This window comes from Amblyomma americanum, chromosome 8 (assembly GCF_052857255.1).
Source record: "Amblyomma americanum isolate KBUSLIRL-KWMA chromosome 8, ASM5285725v1, whole genome shotgun sequence".
NCBI classification, from domain to species: Eukaryota; Metazoa; Arthropoda; class Arachnida; order Ixodida; family Ixodidae; genus Amblyomma; species Amblyomma americanum.
This window is the reverse complement of record NC_135504.1, coordinates 112,322,084-112,342,573: the sequence shown is the minus strand read 5'-3', so window position 1 is coordinate 112,342,573 and position 20,490 is coordinate 112,322,084. Positions and strand designations below refer to the sequence as shown.

General features: G+C 47.7%; 1 long non-coding RNA gene across 1 annotated transcript in view; it reads right to left on the bottom strand.

Annotated features, from left to right (window-relative positions):
* Positions 1–1,123: 1,123 nt before the first annotated feature.
* The window catches only part of LOC144101970 (uncharacterized), a 40,249-nt gene continuing 20,882 nt past the window's right edge, over positions 1,124–20,490 (bottom strand). The window contains exons 2-3 of the long non-coding RNA XR_013308120.1: positions 1,357–1,462; positions 1,124–1,210 (exon numbers count right to left, since the gene is read on the bottom strand). This is a non-coding gene — a long non-coding RNA (uncharacterized LOC144101970). The remainder of the gene's footprint in view (positions 1,211–1,356; positions 1,463–20,490) is intronic.

Here is a 20,490-nt window from a genome sequence, read left to right as displayed (position 1 = left end):
CGTGGAGGGTCATAGGACGCTAACGGACGCTGAAACCTGTCGCTATGCGAGTGTCTATGCTCGGGCAATCCTGGCCTACTATTGTTCCTGCGCGAATGCCGCGTTAGGGCCGCTCATTTAACTCATGGGGTTGAGGGCGCCTTGTATTCTTCCTCCAGTGTTTGCTGACCAAGTGCATTTGTGGTTTTGTGTCGTTGGAATAAAGGCCTCCGTCTCGTCCTCTTGAAGCTGTGTTTCTTGTTTGCCGCGCCAGTAGTTCAAGAATCGCTTGAACCAGAAGTCGTGGCCTTGAGTGCTAAGTTTCCCGTGCCCTCCCGAGCGGCAGCAGTTGAGGAGAGGCCACAGTGTCCACGATTGCCTGACCTCCCCGCGCACACAGCCCGTGCTTCGCACCCCGTGCCTGGCGCCAACTTTTTCGTCGTCATGTGGGAGCGGGATCGCAACAAGACGTTGGCAGACACCATGAAATCCCACTAAAGGAAACATCTTAGAATGTCTTGATGGCGTCGCATCCTGCGCGCGTGCGCAGTAGCTGGCACCGTTGTTACGTTAAAGGCGCCAACTGCGACTTGGTAGATATGCCGAGCTGCGGGACTGCCATGAATGTTGCCAGGGCTAAGCGCCGTGCTCGGGACGCTGAACTGATGCGGAAGGTAAGGACTGGAAACATGCTTCTAGAAGTACGGAAGACAAACGTTCCCGTGACGCTGCCGGCAAACGTTCTGCACGACTAGATGCTCAAATCCGTGCCAATTCTTATCTCAAAACTTAAGCCACTCGTTGTAGTCCTTCCAAAACAGAAATACGATTCTAATCCTGTTGTGCATGGCATGAGTATTCAAAACAGTTGAAACAATTGTGAATGCACAATTTTAACCTGCTAGCGCTGATCATATGCATTACAGCTGATGCAATCGGCTTAAAATTTTTTTTCTGCCTGGTATGCTCACCAAGGGCTACGGCCTAAGGAAAAAGTAAGGCTGTGGTAATGGGCAGAAACTCACCTGTCGCAACATGGTACAAGAAAAGGTGAAGAAAGATGGCAAGAAAAACGGGTCTCATTGTTGTTCGCGTGTAAAGAGAGCCCAAAATGCGAACCGGCTCTGTTGAATGTGCTGATTTATATAGGCCTCAACGTAGCTGCGTAAATTTACCGCATCCATTGCACCAGCTGGTACGAATTCATCTCACTTGAGCTCAAATTACCTTGCTGACAGAAGAACGAAAAAAAAGAGTCAATAACTTAGCAACAGCTTTATGAAAAGGCATTCTTTTGAACTGAGCAGCTGAATTTCTTCTTGCGATGCGTGTCCCGCCGTGTACATGCTTACAGATAAACCGATGATGTACACTTACCACGAGGGCCGCACGTGAACAGCACTTTTCTTGAGAGCATTCCGCGAAGAGACAGCTCGGAACCCGGGCTGATCCCGTGAATAATGGGGTTCGAGCCAGTGCAGTCCTGTAAGCATAGACGCAGCACGACGCTCTGTTTGTGATTTCAGTCTTCCCGAGCGATGTCACAGGCTGACAGTTACATCTTCGTATGTCGCCTTCATCTGTGAGGCTATGTTCCGGAGGAATGTGCAACCGCTTCGAGGCATAAAGGAATTTAGGCTCCGAAATACCTGCTTCTAAAAAGAGCTTTGGGAATTTATGGAAAAAATTTGCAAAAAATCTTGAGTGCTTACTTGTGGGAATGCGAAAGCATTACTGTTCCAGGGTGCATTGACACCCACCCACACGCACACGCTCTTATGACACCACCCACAACGCTGTGCGGCAGAGGGTTGCATTGCAGTTTTGGCACGAAAATTGTTTTTTAAGGAAAAGAAATGGCGCAGTAAGTGTCTCACATATCGATGGACACCTCAACCGCGGTTTAAGAGAAAAGGTAAAGAGTTTTAGGAGGCATACAATTGATGGTGTATATGTTGTCGGTTCGAATCCCTGTCGCTAGATAGCCTCCAACTTGAACAACACATCTAAGCTGCATGCAATATGACACCACCCAGAAAGCTGTGCGACCAATCGTTGCAACACAATTTTAGTACGAATGTTGTCGGGAACACTGGCCCGGTATAGAGGTCAGTCAGTGGCGAGTATATATAGACGTGTGACATGCATAGGAATGTCTGAAATGGCGGTGCTTGGCTTGCTGTGTGCGTCCCACGGGCGCTTTATGACGTCAGCCTATTTTTCCTGCCATCGCTGTGATTTTCGGTACCAGCTGCGGTACACACGCTAACGCACACGCCGCTGGCTTTTCTGGTAATGGGACTAATTATGATTTCGCATTAAAAAGGTGTGAATTCGCTGCTGGAACCTGAGCAGAACCGATTGGCACCGGGGAGGAATTAGTAAAGTTAACCGCATAGGGTGGTCAGGGCGGAAAGCTGGGCTAGTTGGTGTGTCATCATTAATTAAAAGACTTACGAACGTAACTAGGACACAGACACAGAAAAAGACAGGACGAGCGCAAAACATCAACTAAGGTTTTACTGCGACCGAAAGGTACATAAATGCACTTCGATGGCGCATGCGCACACTGGCTTATAACAATACAAGCACAAACTATTCAAAATGTGGCAAACCGTTACTGAGGTACATTTTTTTTTGGACAAGGCAGGTGAAGTCGTGCTAACAGAGTTATCACCCTCCCTGTTAATGTGATAGGCCTCACCAATCTCGTGGCCTAACCTTGTGCCTCCCCTACCAAGCACACACGTGGCATCAAACGCCGGCACGCACCCGCACCGCTTACAATGATTGGTCAAATGGCCGTCCCCCCGCCGATGAATCAACCAGCGTGCGGTGCTCTCACAGCCGTTCGTTTAGGCAGCGTCCAGACTGCCCAACGTAGCATCTACCGCAGGAGAGAGGTATGCGATACATGACGCCAGCAGTGCAAGGTACAAACTTGCATTCGTGGTTTATGGTGCAGACCGGTTTTTGCTTCTCATTGACGGCTTTGCACATGCGCACTAGCTTTTCGGGGGCAGTGAACATAACGTCCACACCGCACTTCTCACCAACTTTTCTCAGCCGGTGCGATAACTGGTGGACGTAAGACATGGATGTATGCCTCCGCTTTTTGCAGCTTTCTTCGGCTGCCACGCCAGGGCAGCCACCTGCCCTGACTCCTTTCATGAGGCATGCCGCCACAGCCGTCACTGTATCCTAAGGAAATCCGGCCTTCAGCAACTAGTGCAGTTTGCGTCTGCAAACTAACCTCAATTTTATGCTGGCATGACTTCTCGAAAGCACCACGCAGGCAACTTTTTGCAGTGCCCGCTTGACCAATTTTGAATGGGGCCGAATTATACGCTAATTTTCCTTTCTTGTGCGTGGATGGTACGACCAACAGATGTGCCCCGTGCCAAAGTACTAACATAGCTCGAGGATCTGGATACACCTGTTCATCTGAACTTCATGCGTGAAATTCAGCTTGCCAGAACAATCACCGAAAATCTCTAAAACATTTTTTTGCAATTTGTGGTGTCGCTCACGTTATCAACATTCACAAACACAGTAAATTCCTCCACGTACCTAAAACACCTCACAACACGTTTTTCCTCTTTCATGTACGCTGCAACGTGCTTGCCAAAATGGCCTAAAAGAGTTAACTAAGTATCGAAACTATGCAAGAGCCTGTGCAGATACCATTCTTTTGCACGAACAACTAGTGATCGTCCTGGCTTCTTCTATGTCTGTGTCCTAATTATATGTGCTGGTCTTTTTATTAATGATAACCGCACAGGCTTGCTAGAAAAGGTTAAGAAAAGAAAAATTTCCATAACCACTACGCTAGTTGTCTATGAGGTCCGAGAGCACACACTATGATACTCACGACCCTTACTCACGGCAGTTTCTTGATTTTGAGTTTTCTTTGTTGATTATACACACTATTTTGTTGTTGCTATCATATTCGGTTTTCAGTATTGAGACTAATGCTCTTTTCATGCTTAAGTAGGAGTCGTATTTGGTAGTCCTTAAGTCGACTTCCCTAGGGGACGCTTACATCAGACAGAATGGTGCGCTGAGGCGACCTCTTGTCTTGTGTTGTTTGTAGCACGTGAACGTGTGCCAATGCGTCTGAATCTGGGGCGCTTGAGTCAGATTGCATCGACGCTTGCCATTGTGTGGGCCAATCTTACAGAGTTGCATGCAATAGCGGTGTTCCTATTCTGGTGTCTCTTTTAAGGATAGCAGATGAATGTGTGTGCTTTTTTTTGAAGCGATGTTTATTGCCTCAGGGCATAAAATCTATGAAATGAGAGATGAGTAAGATGCTCAAATAAATGAAAAAAGGTGGGCTGATCTGATTAAATCAAGAAGTGAACGATGATATGGACCCTGTGTACAGGCAATATACGAATCTGGGTGGTCCGGTGAGACCCACTGCCGCCTGATTTAAAAGTCAATTCCTCTGAAGTGGCCAATAACGTAGTGTTCCTGATGTGACGTGTGTTGACGTGTCGTGACGTGTGTACACATAATGTGCGTTGTGAAAGAGCCTATCGCAAGCGCGGCACAACATCGCGGATTCGTCTTGCATTAAGTGCTTCGCAAAGCATGCAGGCATTGGCACCGGCAGTAGGCAATTGTCCCTGCACAGAACGTCGCCTGCCTACGTGCATGTTTTCGAGCCTCCCATCCTATGCATGGGTTATTTCGCTGGCATATCATTGTCGGGCGGGCTCACGCATCTGTTGAATGCGCATCGCCCCGTTCGCTTTGTTTTCTTTCGTGGGGCTCCACTGGGTGGTGGCCGCTTGCGCAGCCTCATCTGGTGTTTTGTAGCGATAGCTACATTACAGTAGCATCTCGAGCCTTCAGCGTAGCGGCACGTGACGGTGGCGGACGTGGTTGGTCACGTGACCAGCCACATGGTGTGGAGCAACTGTTGCTGCCGGGGCAGCTGCTGCTTTCGCGCGCCGGCGAAGCCGAGCTGCCACAGCTGTGCGCATGCGCCGTGTCAAGTGGGACGAAGATGAAAAAGGAACGCCCAGCGAAACGGAGCGGCGAGAGACTGACTTTGCAGTTCGACTGAGCCAGTTCCACTCGGCCAGCTGTAGGTATCGCGTCACTTCAGGTTTAACCAGAGCTAAACCACCTCCAATTTTTTACTCTTTTGATTACTATGTGCTCTCCAGGCTCTACCATCGCACACTTGGCGTTTCCTTCAACCAACTATGCTCGGCTAATACGCGGATGCAATAGTTAAAATATCAGTGGAAATCAACGCTCCACCCGATCAAACGGCTCGCTAACAAGGTACGGAGGCTGCTCGTCACCTAATCGTCCCTATCCTTCTGCTAAACACCGCTGCGGCGCCGCTTACTTTGATTTGGCCGCTGCGAACTGCAAGACACCGCGCATACTTTACAACTCTCCCTTGAGGCATTACTGGTACTACACATTCTGGCGTCCTAAACTAAACCTAAACCTCCCTCTTACGCTTTAGGCCTCAGGCCATCGTTGTCAGTAAAGATATATGAATTATTACGCGATAGCGTGTACAGCTAGTTCGGTCGAAATGCCTGATGGTTATGGAGTTTTTACGGCGCAAGGGCATCTATAGAGGCCAAAAGAGCGCCTTACTACAAGGTATTTACGACTTCTCGAGGCGGGGTCAAAGACCCATTTCCCAAGCATTTCACCCTAAATAAGCCGAGCACCAGACCAGGGCAAAGCTTCTACCCATTGTATCACCGGTGGGTACCCGGCGGCACTGGGGATCGAACCCCCGCACCTCTCGCATGCGAGGCGGATGCTCAACCACATGGCCCCCGCTGCAGTTCTGTCGAAAAGCCGTGGGCGTAGTCGGCACCGCAGGTCGGAAATTATCGGGGCGGCGTAAAAAATTTTTTTCATGGTAATTTGTGGTTTAGTGATTGATGATTGTTTGGGTTTTGACAGGCGACGACGAGTTAATGAAATTATATTAATTACTTGATTTTTGAAAGGAATGAACAATTGTAAAAATTATAAAAAGGGGGGTTCAAAGGTGCCAAAATGCTCAGAATGAAAAACCAATGCTTTATGATGCTAATTATGAAAATTTAGAGTGTGCAATTCATCGATTAATTACTGGAAACATTTGAAAAAATGAAAAATGCTTTCGAAGATGTCACACTGCTCAGAATGGAAGGCCTCACCCACTACGCTATTGCGTCATACCCTTGAGGCGGAGCTTAAGTGTCCTCTCCAATTTTAATTAAATAAATAATGAGTCTACCTCTTCTTTCCACTCGAGACGGATACACATCAAATAACCTGGTTGAGGTAGGTGAACATTGCTTTGCATTAAAAATAAAACTTGGACCACGTTGCTCAAGGTAACCGCTGAGGCTTGTTGAAAACAGGAGGATAACTGTAATGCCCTGCAGTAAAGGTGGAAATAAATATTACAGAACAAAATATTGTGGTAAATGCATACACTAGCCTCGTTTTCAATAGTATTAAGAGTCCGCGATAGAGAAGACCTCTCGTTTATAGACCTCCTTCACCCCGCGACGTCACGAATATGCGGTGGCGCTGATGTCAGCAGCGACTTTCGCATGGTAGGCAAAACTGGTTCCACCTGTCCGTGTCTACCGCAGCTGCCGCAGCTACCGGCGGCTGCATCATGCCCGCGTACTGCAGAAGCAGCACGCATTTACCTGCTGCGTCACCGCTGGATCCGTGTAGTAGCATAAAAGGAAATTTAAATGAGCCTCGTTGGGCTTCTCGCAGATTAATACCGCATTACAGCGACTACATTCAACGTGTCAACTATAAATGAACAGCGACCGTCACAGGCACTCTGTGGGCTCGGTGGCTGTGCCACAACACAGTTCTCTAATCCGCTCGTCTTCGCCATGCAGGTGGTCTCGCCCCTCATCGTCTGCGTCATGCTCCCTGGCATGTTTTGCGCTCCCTGGTCGAGCGCGATCGAGCATGCGCCCCTGCACGACGCAGCTTACGGAGGTCCCATCAACAAGGCAACCAAAAACGCCCCTTTTCCTGCAATATCGGCTCAAAACAACTGGATCCTCAGACCAGTTTGGAAGGCCCCATCGTCAGTAACTACATTCAACGTGTCAACTATAAATGAACAGCGACCGTCACCGGCACTCTGTGGGCTCGGTGGCTCTGCCACAACACCATGCAGGTTGGTGGCCATTACAGTCTCTTTTCAAAGAAAACGAGTAACTATTTTTTGGTGCAGCTCCCGAGCCCTCAGTGCTGCCTTGTTATCAGTGTTGAGTGTCTTCACGTTGTTCATTCTTTGTTACTGTCGTGTGGTGATATTGAGAGCAACCCCGGTCCTGACAAGCTAGACATTATTCTTGACGAACTAAAAAAGATGTCTTCTAGCCAGACCACATTAGTAACTGAAGTGCAGGAGCTTAAGAGCCAACTTCTCTCAATGGACCAAAAAATGGCAGATTTCCCCACCCGTCTCAGCACTTTAGAAACTCACTGCGGAAATCTGTCTACAATGCGCACTGACCTAGAAGCAATCCAAACCACTACGACCGAAACGACCCGCCTAGTTAGTGTGCTAGAGGCTCGCCTGGAAGACGTTGAAAACCGCTCCCGGCGAAACAACCTAATTTTCTATGGTTTACCTGATACCAACCCCTCTGAAACCTATTCGCAATCCGAAGAAATAATCACCCGCCACTGCTCTCAATACCTTGATATCCAGTTAAGCCCAATAGAAATTGAACGTGCTCACCGCCTCGGAAGACACTGTCAGGATCGGCAACGCCCGATTATCGTCAAATTTACATCCTTCAAAACAAAAGAATCAGTTCTTTCCAAAGGTCCAAAGTTCAAAGATACAGGCTACAGCGTAGGTGAAGATTTTTCGCGCCGCGTCCAGAATTGTCGAAAACAGCTTATAGCTTTCGCTAAGGCAAAGTCTGTGTCTTATTCCCTGCGGTTTAAAACGCTGCATATCGGCCCAAAGCGTTACATTTTTGATGAAAGTTCTGAAACTGTTAAAGAAATATCTTAACAATCAACTCACCCCTGCCGGCCACCGTATTATTCCCCACCTACTCCTCGTTCCAACTTTTCCCTATCGGTTATCTTTACTAACATCCGCAGCTTCTTGCCGAAACGCGATATCGTGTCAAACCTTATTTCATCATCAGGCAGCGATCTACTTGTATTAACCGAAACGTGGTTGAACAGCGATATAAATGACTCAGATATCTTGTTTGATTTGCCAAATTTTCGCCTTTTTCGCGCCGATAGGAAAGAAGCCCGCGGAGGGGGAGTTCTAATTGCCGTCAACGAACAGTTATCATGCTCCGTCATCAATGTCTGCTCGGACTAGGAAATACTATGGCTCATGTGCAGTGCTTCACCCCTGTCACTTCTAATTGTGGTGTGCTATAGACCACCTCGAAGTAGTCCCGACTTTCCTCGCAAGCTTCACAATATCCTAAATCAACTGGTTTCAAAGCACCCTAAGGCACGTATCCTCCTATTTGGGGATTTCAACTACCCCAATATCGACTGGAATAGTCAACCTCAGCCCATGGTCAGTCAGGAAGAGTCGAGAGAATTCCTAGATGTCTGTCTTAATTTTAATTTGATCCAATTAGTATCTGAACCAACACGTGTCGCAGGAGAAGCAGCTAACACTCTAGACCTTATTCTGACCACTCATCCAGATAGCTTAGAATCCCTTACGTACCTCCGCGAAATCAGCTACCATAAAGTAATTCATGCCACTTTCAGCTTTACACCTGTGTTAAAAGAACCTTCCCGGAAAACTATTATGCTCTACGACAAGGGAAACTACGAAGCAATCAGCAATGAATTAAATAACTTCTTGTCAATGTTTGAAACATCCTTTCATAGCAGAAGTGTAAATGAAAACTGGACACTCTTCAAACATAAAATAGCTGACGTAACCAATAAATATATCCCGACGTGCAGTTTTAGGAAGCGTAATCAGAAGCCGTGGTTCACCAAAACACTAAAAAGACTCGAAAATAAGAAAAAACGGGCATTTCGTACAGCGAAGCGACAAGGAAACCCAAATGCGTGGGCAAAATACCATGAAGTGGAACACTTGTACTTGGCCGCGATTGTTAAAGCTAAGCGCTCCTTCTACGAAGTCGACCTACCAAAGATGATAATCGATAACCCCAAAAAATTCTGGAAAGTGATAAACCCAAAAGAAACGCGCGCTATTACCCTCACTAACAATGCCGCTGTTACAATGACTGATACCGAATGTGCAAATGCATTTAACACTGCTTTTTCGTCCGTTTTTACTGACGAATCCGAATTGCCCTGTTCTACACTACCACTTGTTATCACCACAGCCATGGAACCCATAACTTTCAACTGTAGCGGAATTTCGTGCATAATTGATAAAATAAAGAACTCATCCGCTACCGGCATAGATGATATAAACTCAAAAATTTTAAAGAACGCTAAACTAGCTTGCTCCAGTATCCTTTGTGCACTGTTTACGCAATCATTGTCTGAAGGAACCATACCTGACGACTGGAAAGTGGGGAAGGTCGTTCCCATCCACAAAACAGGTACTACTGATTCACCTCTTAATTATCGCCCTATTTCATTAACAAGTGTACCCTGCAAATTAATGGAACATGTCATTTACAGCCAAATCATACAATTCCTAGATTCCAATCACTTCTTCCATCCGTCCCAGCATGGATTTCGGAAAGGTTTTTCCTGCGAAACTCAGCTAGCCATTTTTCTTCATGACATTCACGCCAACCTTGAACCTAACCTACAAACTGATGCCATATTCCTAGACTTTGCTAAGGCTTTCGACAAAGTACCTCATCAACACTTGCTTCTCAAACTCTCTCAGCTGAACCTAGATCCAAACATCATCGCGTGGATTAAAGAATTCCTCACGCATCGTTCTCAGTCTGTCTTCATTAATAATCAGCCCTCCCACCCGCTTCCAGTAACCTCCGGCGTCCCGCAGGGTTCCGTTCTCGGTCCTTTGTTATTCCTTATTTACATTACCGACCTACCCCAGCATGTATCTTGTCATATCCGTCTGTTTGCTGATGACTGCGTTATTTATCGTTCAGTCACTAACCCTTCTGACCAAGAATCCCAACAGGCTGACCTAAACCATGTGCAAAACTGGTGTTTGCAGCGGCTGATGACACTCAACCCTAACATATGTAAGTATATGTCTTTTCACCACCGCCGAAATCCTTTTGTTTTCCAGTACACAATTTCTAACTCCTCTGTCGACCTCGTCCAGTCGTACAAATACTTAGGTATCACCATTTCTAATGATTTATCCTGGCGTCTGCATGTGACTAACCTGATATCATCAGCTAATAAAACACTTGGCTTCTTGAAACGTCACCTGCGGGATGCCCTTCAACATGCAAGACTACAAGCATACATTTCACTCATCAGAACTAAACTGGAATTCGCATCGGCCATCTGGAACCCTCACCAAGTATATCTAACAAACGCCCTCGAAGCTGTGCAGAACAGGGCCACCAGATTCATTCATTCCTCGTATTCATACGACGTTAGCATATCATCTCTAAAATTGAAATCAGGTCTATCTAATCTTTCTGCTCGCCGTCGCACTGCCAGTCTCGTCTTATTTCACAAGTTTTTTTATTCGCCACTCAGACAAGAACCCTACATCTGCGCACCCCCGCCGCGCAGATCCCATCGCATCAGTCACCCTCTTCAAGTTTTGCGCCCACGTGCCCGTACCACTGTTTTCTCTAATTAATTTTTTCGCCGAGTAGCAGCTGACTGGAACGGCCTCCCCCACGATATCGCTGCCATCACCTGCCCTGGAACATTCATGACTGCATTGAACACCTGTACTTCAGAAAAACCAACCCCTTATGTAACACCCCGCAAGGGGTCTTTAAGGAAAATAAAGTGAGTGAGTGATTAGGAAACTGGCTAACAGGAAATGAGCCGCCGTAGTAAAGCGCGAAGTCTTGCAGTCGATCGGCCCTGCCAATCAATGTACTTAATAGCATGCAAGTTACTGCGTTCATTCACCTCAACATCAGCGTATTACGCTGATAACTGCGCAAGGAAAAAAACCACATATGTAGCTGCACACGTCTTTATCACCTTGAGCCGGTGTGCACGGGGTGCCGGCAGGTTCACTGGCCCCCAAGGAATGCGTTCTTTTGTTAATAGCACAGAGTTTTTTAATGACACTTTTTGTGGCATTTAATATTCCCTTGAAAGTGTTTTTTTAATATGACCGACGTAATTATCTGATTAAAGTAGAAAGAAGTCTGGTAAGTTGTGTCAATCTTGCTTTTCATGTGTCATGTTTCATGAGGTAGTACATGATCGCGAAGCTTGTTTGGAAAGAAGCAGGCAGCTACTAACAGACACGTGGCGAGATTGAGAGGGGACGCGGCAATGAAAAGTGTTTTAGTTATTTATGCATGCGATTTGTAACTCAAATTTGTTGCAGATATGAAGTTGCTACGCTAGCTTCAGTAATGCGTTATATTTTTAGCTATGCCTGCTGCAGTTCTTGGGTAATTATAATTAACACCCTCGTAAGGTCACCGCAGGTTCTTAAATAATTGAGTAGAAAGTGCATCTTCAGCATTCCAGCATCTTCACAAAGCCCTGTTCTGGATGATGACGCTATTAGTTCTCTCTTTAGACGATCAGTACTTGTGCATGCTTGTATTTAGATGAAAACGTTTATTAAAGAAATAACTAACACAGTATTGGACGTGTAGGAAAAAAATAGAGAGATATATTACACTCCTCAATGTCTCAGGGATTGTTTGCGACAAATAGAACCATTCCATTTTCATGCGTTACGAAATTACGAAGGGGTGGGTGATGCCAATCGCAGAAAATGTGAAAGGTCAGACAACTAACTTTAAATTTTATTCCTTCGTTTATGGCCTTTTCGCTTTGGCTTTGTTCAAAGAAATACGGCTCTAAAATCAAAGAAAACCTCAAAGAAATCAAAGAAATTACCTCATAATTTTCGACGACCACACATCTAAAAAGCGTACTTTATAATTTCTACTGAATATTTTGCTATAATTTCTCGTCACGGAACCGAAGACCCCAGGGCTAGGAAAGAAAATGATTCCAGAAATAAAAAAAATTCACTAAATTGACCACTTAAGCAAGGGGAGAAGTGCCACCTCGTTTGTTTTCAAACATGCAGGAGGTCTATAAGTTATATTTTTTCGTGTTGTGGAAAAAATTCGCAATATATTCATAACTTCCAATGGTTGGTTATAAATATGCAATTGATAATACAAAAAAGACAGCAGGACGGCGGTGCGGTGAAGCCTACCGATACAGAAATGAAGCCTGGTGGCATTTATAGCGAGATGGCGCCACGTTTTTCGATGAACAAGCGTGAAATATTTTCTCTTCTTAATATCCCCATTTCTCCCATGATCCCACTCCCTTTCCTCACACTAAGGCTTAGGTGTCCACCAACTCTGAGAATACCACTGGCGTTTCCTTCTGAATACTTATGTCAACACCAGGAGGACGGGGGTACAGCCTGCGTCATCGTGTGCTACCGTGCAAAGTTCTGTTACCAAGCCGTTTCAGAACTCCCGTTCATGTAGAGCTGAGTAGGCTTTTTTTTTACTTTAAGTTCAGGATATTTGCGTATCATTAGAGTTATCGTCACGCGAAGAACCAGCCGATATCCGGGAAGAAATTCGAATACAGAACAAGAGATATCCAGTGACCTCGTGACGATATCACAACCTGCCCACCTCGTTCTGATAGGCCTAGTTTCTAGAGAGCAGCCCAGACAAGTAATTAAAAATAAAAACTAAAAATATATATTAGAACTGGCTTTATTCGCAGGTAAACATCTTGTGCGAAGGCCGAGTAGAGCAGGCAAGGACAGGTCCGGGTCCAAAACAGTTAGCGCAATCGTCAGGCGCCGCTTATCAGCTCCTCTGTTGCAGCTGCCAATGATCTTTCTCTTTACAATTGACCCCAGGGGAAAAAGAACCATCGTGGCGATTTAGGGCGATAACCGGACGCAGGGGGCGTAGTGTGGCTTTAAACGAGACACGTGGACAGTATCGCACCCACGGCGCCGGAGATCGGACGAGGGCATAATGGGCTCGACGATGGAATTAACAGGATAAGTGCGGCCAAGGACGCGGCAGGGACCGTGGTGCTTCGGGACAAACTTGGTAGAGACACTGGGTCAGGTAGGAGGCATGCAGAGCCAAACAAGATAATGTGGAAGAGAACTGTAACCCGCCGCGGTGGCTCAGTCATTCTGCGTCCGGCCACGGTCGTGAAAGAACGCAGGATGGCAGGCTCTTCGCGAGCTGTGATAACGACCGATGATGGCCGCGGAACATCGGTTTTGGACGGTTTGAAAGACTACAGGATTGTTTTGCCGCCCCTGCCTACCAGTAAGGGACTGAAAGCAATGGTTGTTCTTCAATGCGACACCACTTTAAGGCCATGCAGGACTGAAGATTTCCGCCAGCCGATGAAAGAAGCCGGCATCATCTACCAGGTGGGCGGTATCGGAGCGTACCAGATGTCGCACATCTGGTTAGTAAACTTCCGCAGCGAGGAGCTCAAGAAAAAGCTCCTCGACGCCGGGCATATCACTGTTATACGGAAGACTTGTGTGGTTTTTGATCCTGAAAGGCACGAAGTGCGACTGAAGGTGCATTGGTGCGCCTTCAACGTCAGTAACCAAACTCTGAGGCGGGCGTTCGCTGAGTACGGCGAAGTGAAAGAAGTCTCGAGCGATAGATGGTAGACCGGCGGGTTTGAAAACGCAGACTCGACTACTCGAGTTGTGCGGCTGGTTCTATGAGAAGGTGCAAGCCTCGAGCGCCTACCCCATCAGATGCGTATCGGGAATGGGACAGTGTTGGTCGTCGTGCCGATATGTAGGCATGACTGCAAGGCGCCCAAGTGTAGCCAGTGCCACGCGTACAGGTACGAAGAGGCTGAATGCATGAAATCGTACGCCCGCGTGGCAGGGCGAGGAACACTCGGCGAAAACAGTGAGCTGCATATGGACGAGCATGAAGCTGAGCAGGCCGCCTCCAACCCAGTGGTCGAGACCCTAACGGCTGCATTGAAGCGCTGCGACAAGGAAAACGACACGCCACCGACTGCTGAGCCAACGCTCAGCCCACCCGAGTCGGCAGTCACGAACAAGGTTACCGAGCAACCGCAAGATATCCCACGCCCCGCTGAAAAATGCAACGGGGAATCCATGGAGGTCGACGCTGCTGCTGCTAAACGGCGCCGCGACAACGTCGATGCAATGTGCGCAGAGCAAAGGCAACGTCTGCTACAAAGCCAGCCGGACGCCGGCGAGGTGAAAAAGCAGCGTGTCACCAGCGGACAACAATCGTCTTCGCTTCCTCGCGACGACAACCCAAAGTCCTAATAATGGCGGGACGCCACTACACGGCGCCACGTTGTGCGTACAAAGGTAAGCGCCGTACTGGTGGCCCGGTCTTGCTAAGCGATGGCGGCTTTTGAAAGACACCTCGTCGTAGCCACGCTCAATGTCAGAGATCTTTCATCCAGGAGGAGGCAAAATCAGCTGTTACGACTCGTGACTGAGCAGGAATTGGATATTGTAGCGGAACAAGAAACCATAATCAATAGTCAAGATCAGACCGACAGTATGGTGCGTCCGTTCAGCGGCCGATACGATGTTTGCGTGTCTCATACGGTGGGTACTTCGGCAGGGGGCATGCTCTTGATCCGCCAGTCTCTGGGAGCGATTGTGGAAAGAAAGAGATCTGACTTGCATTTTCGGTCGTTGGATTCTCTGTGACATGACATTTGCTGGTCTGGAATGGCGCGTCATCAGTATTTACGCGCACACTAACGTGAAAGACAGGCGAAAACTTTTTGAGACAGTTGGAAACTATTGTGATACAGACCGTCTGGTCGTGTGTCTTGGCGATTTCATCTGCGTATGCATGGCACGCGACAGGACCAGTTTGACTCACTATAGAGATGCGAGCACTGCCTGTTTGAATTACGTAACTGGTCGCTGTCATTTAGAAGAAGTGGGCGATTGTCTCGGGTGTGGTTCTGGCGTTCGTTTTACCCATTTCCAGGGAACGAGTGACGCACGTTTGGATCGGGCGTACGTATCTGCCGAACCGATACCATTCTGCGCTGGATACCTCGTACAACCAGTGCCGTTTAGTGACAGTTGTCTTGTTGTCTTCCATGTAGGAAAAAGAAAAGGAACGAAAAGCAAATTCGAGTGGGAAAACTGAAAACTTAAAGAAAAGCTGCTGAAAGATGATATCTTTATGGAACGTGAGGCGTCGGCGATACGCGAACAGCAAATCGAGGACAATGAACTTCTAGGAGTGAAGTGGGAAAGATTTAAGCAGGCAATGAAAATGACAGCTATTGAACGATCGTTCGATGTAAAGCAAGAACAAAGAGTGAAGGAAAATATGCGTAGAGATGACTTGAGGTTTTCGACAGCGTAAGAGGGCAAGCAGCCAGGAGCATGTATCGAAGAAATTCGCTCCGTTAAGTGGAAACTAGAGGCGATAGATGCGGAGCGGTATCAAGGAGCGATCGTGAAGGCGAGGGCACAACGCCTGATAGCGAGCGAAATGCCCACGAAACGTGCTCTCGGCTTGGAAAAGAGGCATGCCCACAAGAATGACGTACTGAAAATAGAGTGGAAAGGTGTAATTTACTCCGATAAAGCAAATATACAGAGGGCTTTTTATGAATACTATAGCGGGATTTTTGGATACACGAAAGTAAGAACCGAAGACTTTAAAACAATTTTTTTTTCCTTATTGCCGCAGCTTAGTGATGAAACGAAATAACGGTTAGAAGGGGCTATTTCAACTGAAGAAGTGCGGAAAGCCATTCAAGATCTCAACCCTGGAAATTCTCCGGGACCAGATGCGCTAGTAGCATCGCTCTATAAGGCATTCGAGAATGATTTTGCACAAGTTCTGGCTGCGTTTTTTAATGAAGCTTATGACAAGGATATGCTTCCCCCGTCATTTCTAACAGCCCACACAGTTTTAATACCAAAAAGCGACGATGAAACTAGAGTGCGACAAGTTACCGCTTACCGACCAATATCACTGACGAATGTAGATTATAAGATATTCACAAAAATTCTGGCTAAACGACTCCAAACTGTTATGCAAGAATTAGAAGGGCCACATCAAACCTTGGGTATATAGGCCGCACCATATATACCAACATCCACACAGCCCGGTCTGTGCTCGAGTGTTGCGACGCCATGCATGAAAGCATTGCAATGCTCCAGCTTGATCTAGAAAAAGCCTTTGACAGGGTGCCACATGACCTCGTGTTCTCTCTGTTAGAGCACGTGAATGTCGGATCAGTTATTTGCCAGGGCATAGCCATGGCGTGCAGGGGTTGCACGACGCGGTTGATAGTGAATAAAGGGGTGGGAGTGCACATCCGAGTGCAACGCTCTGTACGTCAAGGTTGCCCCCTGTCGCCATTGGTATTTTGTTTGTATAGTGAACCCTTTTGTTTGAGCATTATTCAAAGCAGCAGTACTCATGGTTTTCGTCTGAATGCGGCCGAGGTCCGTGTTCTCGCGTATGCAGATGACATTGCCATATATTTTGCTGACTACGAAAGCCTTCGTGTTGTGATTGAAACTGTGAAAAACTTTTGTTATGTGAGTGGGAGCGCTGTGAACGGGGTAAATGTTTGGGGTTCTGGCACGGCGATTGGCCCACAACCCCAACAATTTTCGCGAACGTGCCTTGGACAGTAACTCCAGCAAAATATTTAGGAGTGCCGCTGGAGAATTATCGCTACAGTGTGCCGTATTGGAAACGCGAAGTTGCTGAAGCGCATGAGCAGGCCGACAGGCTAAAAGGCTTCAGTTGGCCTTTTTGCGCGTGCCACAATATGTCACATAATTTTTTTAACCAAGCTTTGATACGTTGTGCAAGCAATGCTATGTTCTCGAGTCAATGTGCAGAGGATGCACCGGGTTTTTGCGGTTTTGGTATGGGGAAACACTTGGGAGTGGACATGGCGAACCAATCTGTTTCATCGTGTCCGCTGTGGAGGAGTAGGTTTAGCGCATTTGTATCTGAGCCAGTTGGTGAATCGATTTATGTTCTTTCGGGACGTTAATGACCCTTTTCTGCGAACTGTTTGTCAAGTTAGGCTGGGTAGGGTGTTGCCAATTTTAGTTGTTAGTTCGGCGACTATGCAAGGGGGCATTTTCGACTTCCTTAGAAAAGCGTACATGGCATGTCACGTCTTGCAAGAGCGATTTTCAATGGAATATCTGCCAGCTGTATCGCGAAAGGACCTGTGTAATATCTTTCTTCCGGTCCCATTGTACAGGTCCTTGTACTGTACATCATACATCATACATCATAAGCGACTCTAAAACCGCAATTCGAAATTTTTGCAAAGGAAGGGCCCACTCAACAGCCATCAATATATTACAAAAAATCTCCAATACCCGCCAGATCACATTGATCTGGGTCCCCGCCCATTCGGGCCATCCTGGAAACGAGGCGGCGCACCAATTTGCCCGAGGATTCGTAGTTAACCGGGAGGTGCGTTACCCCGAGCTCAGGTCGGCCAAGGAGCGAATGACTACCTACAAAGAAATTACTACCCACTTCAAGAAAGAAAGACAAATCTTCCCAGACCCACATAGATCTCTAAGTAAAATACAACAAGTCAGTTGGCGGCAGCTCCAAAAAAAACCCTTTCTTTAATCCGTACATGTACTCTATATGGTTCCCAGAGCAGTTCAGCCCCATCTGTACTCTCTGTGGGCACCATAAGGCAGACACACCCCACATCCTATACTCATGTCCTCAAGACAAGCCGTCGAACAGTCTGCAGCTCTCTACCCAATCGCAGTGGGAGGCCGTGCTGCTCAGCTCGGACCCGGAGGTTCAACTCCGAGTCACGGAGCGGGCCGAAGAGGTCGCCGAGCGACATCGTTGGTCGGCCACCTGGCGTCCGGCCTAGAAGAGGTGCCCACCGCGGGGAGGGGAACGTCACCCCAACCCGCGCCAAAGACCTTTTCTTTAATAAAGTTTACCTCCTCCTCCTCCTCCAAGTGCCGCTTCAAGTGCTAGTTAACCTTTGAAGGAGCCTGTTAAGGCTTGTCAGATGATCACCACGGTCGATGAAAAACTATGATGGCATGGTGGTCGGTTATCGTACAAGGCAGTTAGTAGTATAAAGAGTACTTGTGTCTTCGTACGCTTGTCCGGCGAAACGTTCCCAGCTGTGCCATTCAAGTTGAATCTACTTGACGGAAATCGTTTATTAGAACGGGATACAAGATACAAGACAGTTAAGAAAAAAAAATTACTGATGACCTAGCTCTGTTAGGCCAGGATATGCGAAAGCGCGGAGACTTCATCGAAAGAGTGCATTCACTAGATGCGCCTTTATTCAAGGTTGATGCTTGAGCCGTCGTGGCGGAGTGGTAGCGCCTCCGCCTCAAACGCCACAGGCCCGGGTTCGATTCTGAGCCTCGGCATAGGATTTGTATTCTTTAATTCAGTGAGCGGGCGGGGGGTTTCAGTGGCTCACATAGATTCCGCCACCGAATACGTTGGTTAGCGGTTAAGCGCAGACTCCGTTAAGGCGCGTTAGTGCTCCGCCGCAACGCGCGCGCGCTGCACGGCGACGTCACGTCGGCCAAAGCGAAACTCTTTATACTGCAACTGCGCTTTATCGCCGACGCGTACGACGGCTTCGGCGCACTCTGACCGCACTGGTGGAGACTTCGAGCGCCTCTCTATTTCGCGCCGAGTGCGCCAGCCGCCGCCGGCACGGTCAGGTCGGTTGGGCTCCGCTGCGAGGCCCGCTTTGTGACCTCATGTGCGTCCTCGGAGCACGTCCACGGCGAAATCGCAAGTTCGCGGCCAGTAAAGCTTTCGCTGTAAAAGAGATTTGGAACCTACAGAGACCGTGACTCCGCTCTCCCCCAACTCGGTTTGTTTGCGGCTTCATTGAATAGCTTCGGCAGTTGGGCGGAGCTGTTCTCTTCGAGCTCTCGGATAATTTAATCCATTAACAGTACACATCTGAAGGCATACATGCAAGTGGGCGAGAGAACCCGATTCAGTGAACCCCGTACCTCAGGAAACGCGCGGAACCCGTTGAAGCGTCGTGCATCGGTTTTACTTTCAAGCCGCCAGCTTTAAACGCGAGTGCCCTTGAGCACCCATCCGTTTTTTGTTGGAAAAAAAAATAACCTGGCCCTTGCAACCGTGAGAAACCTTCTCGACGCTGCCTGCTGCTCCGTGTAGCAGCGCCTTTCATGAAATCCCAATCCATTGGCCCCAAAGCCTCGGCCAGCCTCCGAAGTGCCGACCGTGTCCCCGCCCCTCGCGACTCCCGCACTGGGGGTTAAGATATTTAAGTAGCAACGGCTGCTCACCGGGGAAGGGGGAAACGACCCGCCGGCGAATAACCTAACCGTGCTCGCTCAAAAGCATCGCACGCTCTGTGGGGTTGAGGTCGCTGAAATGCAGGCCGGAGATTAGGCGAGAACTACGTCGTCGGGTTCGGAAACAGGGTCCATCGTAACGCTGGCAAGACGCTGGGGCAAACGTAAACGAAGCGACGGCAGCGACCTCCGATAGATGAATTCAACGTGCGGCGGCGGTAGCTTTCATTTCGGCAGCTGCTAGGCCGCACCGCTAGCCGTCAGAAATCACGGAGTCTGCGTTTACGTCCACGTTTCACGTCACTCCGTCCTGTGACGTCATAACAGTCGCCGTAACGTCTTAAGAGTGCGCAGAGTTTGAATGCGAGGGAGGGAAAAACTATTTCAACTTAGAATCCAAATTTCTTTTAAATAAATGCATCTTTTGCTCCCGGACAAGCGGCAACAAAGCCACGAAATGCCGAACTATCATATTTTGCTCAAAAAAAGAAATTGATAGAGTTCTCCTCACTGTCCCTTTAACAACCCAATTCCTCAACAAACGGACTTCTGCCTACCTTCCTAAAGCAACAGCTCGCTCATTCATTCATTCATTCATTCATTCATTCATTCATTCATTCATTCATTCATTCATTCATTCATTCATTCTATATTCTATTTTGCGCTGTTTTAATTATCACTCTTCAAATTCCTGCCTACGCTCACCGCGCTGTTTTCGTCGCGTTTCGACTCTAATTGCCCTCTGAGGGCGAAATAGCTTTCCTCCATAAAGGGCAGAAGATACGTCATCAGCTGCAGTTGTACGAATGTGTTCGTGGCGGCACAACGAATACACGTCTTTTACGCGATTTCGTGGCTTATAGAAGCGTTGTTTTAGCTAAAAATGACACATTTCCTCTCACATGACGCTAACCTATCAATCCAGGCTGACTTCGTATTATCCATATTCCTTTTAAGGCGTCCCGCATAGCCTGAGTCGGTTTGGGACGTTAAACCCCCATAAACCAAATATTCACTTTCAGGCTCTTGTGGGCATGTTACGCCCACGCTCTCTCCTA